Consider the following 5,271-nt stretch of genomic DNA (forward strand, 5'->3'; position numbering starts at 1 on the left):
GATCTAAAACAATATTGAACCCCAGTAACTTTCATTGTATGGTCAATAAACACTCGAGACATTCTTCAAATCATCTTTTGTGTTCTAGAAGACTATGTCAAGAGCAAATTTGTTTCTCCGCTTAAGTTGCGCAATTAGCACTTCCTTGTTAATTTAACAAAACAACTGAATTACACTGACCCCTTCATGAGTTCTTATGCACCTGGTAAATAAATGCACAACAGGGCAAGTTCATTCCAATGAATGCACGTAAATGGCGCATTTAGGTTCTGCACGCTCAAAGCTCTGTATGTTTATATTAAGGGGCTTCAGTTTTAGGAAGCATCAGGCCTCAGTGCTGGCAAACACAAGAGATCAGACTCTCAGTCAATAGTCTTTTCCATCAATGGATGAACAGCAAAGATGTTCTATCACTCACTGCTCTACATATCAACGTTTGTTTTCCTGCTCTATCTCTGCTCTTGGCCCCCTTCTTCAAATGAAGATCCCCTTTTGTAAACTTAGCTTTTGCCCTCATCCATTATCATCACATTGTCAGAGATGGGAAATCATGGGTAATGTTATTTTGGGGATGAAAGAATGAAAAACGCTGTCAAATCCAATTTCCTCAGCTTTGTCATGTACATCGAGGCGAATGGTACAGACAGCACAGCTGTGAATCATAAGAGCTGAAAATATAAACTGTTTAGTAGTAGAATCCAGGATTGTGCCATAACATTCATATGAAATCATTCCGGCTCAAATCCCAAGGATGATCTGCTGGAAGAGGGGAGGTTTTAATATCACTGTCTTGCTTGCTTAAGTGTGATGGATGTGCGTTTGACTGTTGAGGCATGCACCAGGAGGTTTACATCCTGAGGTGTGTGGAACCTCTTCAAGCCTGAGCAAACCATCGCCAGGAGATATTGAGAAACCAAATGGAATTCAGTTCATTTTAGTTTAATGTTTGCAGGAATTTCGTGTTACAGAATCACAATTTCTGCCAAACTTTTTCCAGCTTCATCACAGGAAATCACCAAGCCACCTATCAGTGAGAAGATCTGAGGAAAGCTGCCAACAGTGAGCTCAGCCTCTCGGTTTGAACATGTAACGCAAGATATCAGTGCTCAAGATTATAGACAATAAGTCTGTTGATAAGCACAATTACAAGCCTTCATACAAGTGTCCAAGTATACAATTAAATAGTTGTTTTAAATATCACCTTTGTTTTTCAGAGTAAGCAGGTAATCTGATTAATATATGTTAGATGAAGCTGAACTACAATCGCATTATTTAGGTGTGATTTCAGACTAGAATGTTTGAGACATTTTAAAATGAACACTTATTGTTTGTGCATGTAAACATAATTATTTTGAAGAACAACACCGGATCCCATAAACATTCATGGACATTAAAAAAAGAAAGTGTCTTACTGGTTTGGAGCAACATGAGGATGAGTAAATATTGGCAGCATTTTCATTTTTACGTAAACTGTCCCCTTAATAGTTCTATTTTGCATTTTGCAAATTACGAATGGATTTTACAAAGAGCAAGATCTTGTCAGTTTTTAGTGATTTGTTCAGTGATTTATTATTCTTATTTTTTTAACATATAATTTTCCTCTCTATTTTAACAAGAAGGCTGAATTCATGATGATCTTCTTTGTTTCAGGGTGTGGAAATGCTCAAAACAGCTACGGTTGCTATCACGGGGGGACGGAAAGCACAATTAGTGGGCTCTCAGGCAGCTGTGTGAGTTTTCTGTGCTCCACTGGGAGATCCCTTGGCCTGCCGAGCTCCAAACAAACACCACGTTTTCGTCCTTTGCAGGGTGAGTCATGGGGTTTGCTGGGATATGATCAGGAGGAGACGTGCAGGAAATGAGTTGATGCTTTCATGCCCCTGAATGCAAAATTACCAAAGCGCCTTCCCTGCCAGTGTAGGGTGTCTTCAAAGAGCACAGAACTGAAAACACAGCTTATACCATCTATGACTCAAAATCAACATTTGTGTTCTCTTTTGGTAATTCCCCCCTATTGTTTTTCATCACACAGCTGTAATATTTAAAGAGCACAGGTGTAAAGAGCTTTTTTTTAGGATTTCATGGAGCCCAGCAGTTGACAGCTGGACTGCCCCTGTTCCCCACCCTGATACTTATGCTCAATTATCACAACTTCATTTAATTGGCCCAATAAAACAATCCAGCTGCATAAACATGTAACAGAGGGTGTGAGATTTAGAACAGGGATTTCTCCCTCGCCATGGATATATGGGCGTCTGCCAACGCGAATGAATCATTTCACACTGCGACATGGTGGTTAAAAGGTGGCTGAAGTAGAGCGCAGCTCCGCGGCACCTTGCTGGGACAACGTGTTGCTTTCTTATGCATCCATCACAGTGAACGACCCGCTTCCCAAATGGCTGCCACATAGACTTTGTGCTGCCCCATTTGGGATGGGGGCTTAACGTGAAGGTGATATGGGGGAGGGTCTCTGAAAGCTGTGATAGAGTAATTGCATGAACTGTCCATTTCAATAGCTGTGAAGAAGAGCTGGCGAGCTCAACATTTTTGTGCTTTGCTTCAAAGCAATCTCTGATTGTGGAGGCCTAATTGAATGCACCTTAAGATAATCTTACAGTTATGATCCTTGCATAAGATTATTATATTAACCTTAAATAATAATGATGTTTTGAGTTACTGCACAATCTGCTGTGACTTATACAAATACAACATGCTCATGTTCATACACTCAAGTATCCTGTCTCTTGAGAGGATTGTGCCATAACATTCATATGAAATCATTCCGGCTCAAATCCCAAGGATGATCTGCTGGAAGAGGGGAGGTTTTAATATCACTGTCTTGCTTGCTTAAGTGTGATGGATGTGCGTTTGACTGTTGAGGCATGCACCAGGAGGTTTACATCCTGAGGTGTGTGGAACCTCTTCAAGCCTGAGCAAACCATCGCCAGGAGATATTGAGAAACCAAATGGAATTCAGTTCATTTTAGTTTAATGTTTGCAGGAATTTCGTGTTACAGAATCACAATTTCTGCCAAACTTTTTCCAGCTTCATCACAGGAAATCACCAAGCCACCTATCAGTGAGAAGATCTGAGGAAAGCTGCCAACAGTGAGCTCAGCCTCTCGGTTTGAACATGTAACGCAAGATATCAGTGCTCAAGATTATAGACAATAAGTCTGTTGATAAGCACAATTACAAGCCTTCATACAAGTGTCCAAGTATACAATTAAATAGTTGTTTTAAATATCACCTTTGTTTTTCAGAGTAAGCAGGTAATCTGATTAATATATGTTAGATGAAGCTGAACTACAATCGCATTATTTAGGTGTGATTTCAGACTAGAATGTTTGAGACATTTTAAAATGAACACTTATTGTTTGTGCATGTAAACATAATTATTTTGAAGAACAACACCGGATCCCATAAACATTCATGGACATTAAAAAAAGAAAGTGTCTTACTGGTTTGGAGCAACATGAGGATGAGTAAATATTGGCAGCATTTTCATTTTTACGTAAACTGTCCCCTTAATAGTTCTATTTTGCATTTTGCAAATTACGAATGGATTTTACAAAGAGCAAGATCTTGTCAGTTTTTAGTGATTTGTTCAGTGATTTATTATTCTTATTTTTTTAACATATAATTTTCCTCTCTATTTTAACAAGAAGGCTGAATTCATGATGATCTTCTTTGTTTCAGGGTGTGGAAATGCTCAAAACAGCTACGGTTGCTATCACGGGGGGACGGAAAGCACAATTAGTGGGCTCTCAGGCAGCTGTGTGAGTTTTCTGTGCTCCACTGGGAGATCCCTTGGCCTGCCGAGCTCCAAACAAACACCACGTTTTCGTCCTTTGCAGGGTGAGTCATGGGGTTTGCTGGGATATGATCAGGAGGAGACGTACAGGAAATGAGCTGATGATTTCATGCCCCTGAAAGCAAAATTACCAAAGCGCCTTCTCTGCCAGTGTAGGGTGTCTTCAAAGAGCACAGAACTGAAAACACAGCTTATACCATCTATGACTCAAAATCAACATTTGTGTTCTCTTTTGGTAATTCCCCCCTATTGTTTTTCATCACACAGCTGTAATATTTAAAGAGCACAGGTGTAAAGAGCTTTTTTTTAGGATTTCATGGAGCCCAGCAGTTGACAGCTGGACTGCCCCTGTTCCCCACCCTGATACTTATGCTCAATTATCACAACTTCATTTAATTGGCCCAATAAAACAATCCAGCTGCATAAACATGTAACAGAGGGTGTGAGATTTAGAACAGGGATTTCTCCCTCGCCATGGATATATGGGCGTCTGCCAACGCGAATGAATCATTTCACACTGCGACATGGTGGTTAAAAGGTGGCTGAAGTAGAGCGCAGCTCCGCGGCACCTTGCTGGGACAACGTGTTGCTTTCTTATGCATCCATCACAGTGAACGACCCGCTTCCCAAATGGCTGCCACATAGACTTTGTGCTGCCCCATTTGGGATGGGGGCTTAACGTGAAGGTGATATGGGGGAGGGTCTCTGAAAGCTGTGATAGAGTAATTGCATGAACTGTCCATTTCAATAGCTGTGAAGAAGAGCTGGCGAGCTCAACATTTTTGTGCTTTGCTTCAAAGCAATCTCTGATTGTGGAGGCCTAATTGAATGCACCTTAAGATAATCTTACAGTTATGATCCTTGCATAAGATTATTATATTAACCTTAAATAATAATGATGTTTTGAGTTACTGCACAATCTGCTGTGACTTATACAAATACAACATGCTCATGTTCATACACTCAAGTATCCTGTCTCTTGAGAGGTGTAATTACAGAGTTTGGACATATTTTTCAGTTCTGCTCAATGTTCATCCTCACTCAATGCTTTGACACATGTAGTGGCTCTTTTCTTCACCCCAATACACTGACCCACCAGTCATACAATCATAGCTGATTAGTTTTAAAACTACCCAGAAAGCTTGTTTCCAACTTGGCCAGACTGGAAACAATCCTTTATATTACAGACGTGATATTACAGACTAAACTTCTCTGTGTAGTAAAAGTATAAGAGCTGTATTTAAATTAAACAGGGTTATATGCTATCAAGAAACATTTCTTATGATCACAGTTTTCATGATTCTTTAGTGAAATTTCAAAAGAACAGCATTTATTTGAAATAGACATCTTTTGTAACAAATATTTGTACTGTAACTTGATCTATTTAATGCCTTGCTAAATGATGGAATGGTAGTTAGTGTGAGTGTGTGTTTGTGTGTGTGTGTGTGTGTGTGTGT

This window comes from Sinocyclocheilus anshuiensis, unplaced genomic scaffold (assembly GCF_001515605.1).
Source record: "Sinocyclocheilus anshuiensis isolate Anshui unplaced genomic scaffold, SAMN03320099.WGS_v1.1 scaffold154, whole genome shotgun sequence".
Taxonomy (NCBI): Eukaryota; Metazoa; Chordata; class Actinopteri; order Cypriniformes; family Cyprinidae; genus Sinocyclocheilus; species Sinocyclocheilus anshuiensis.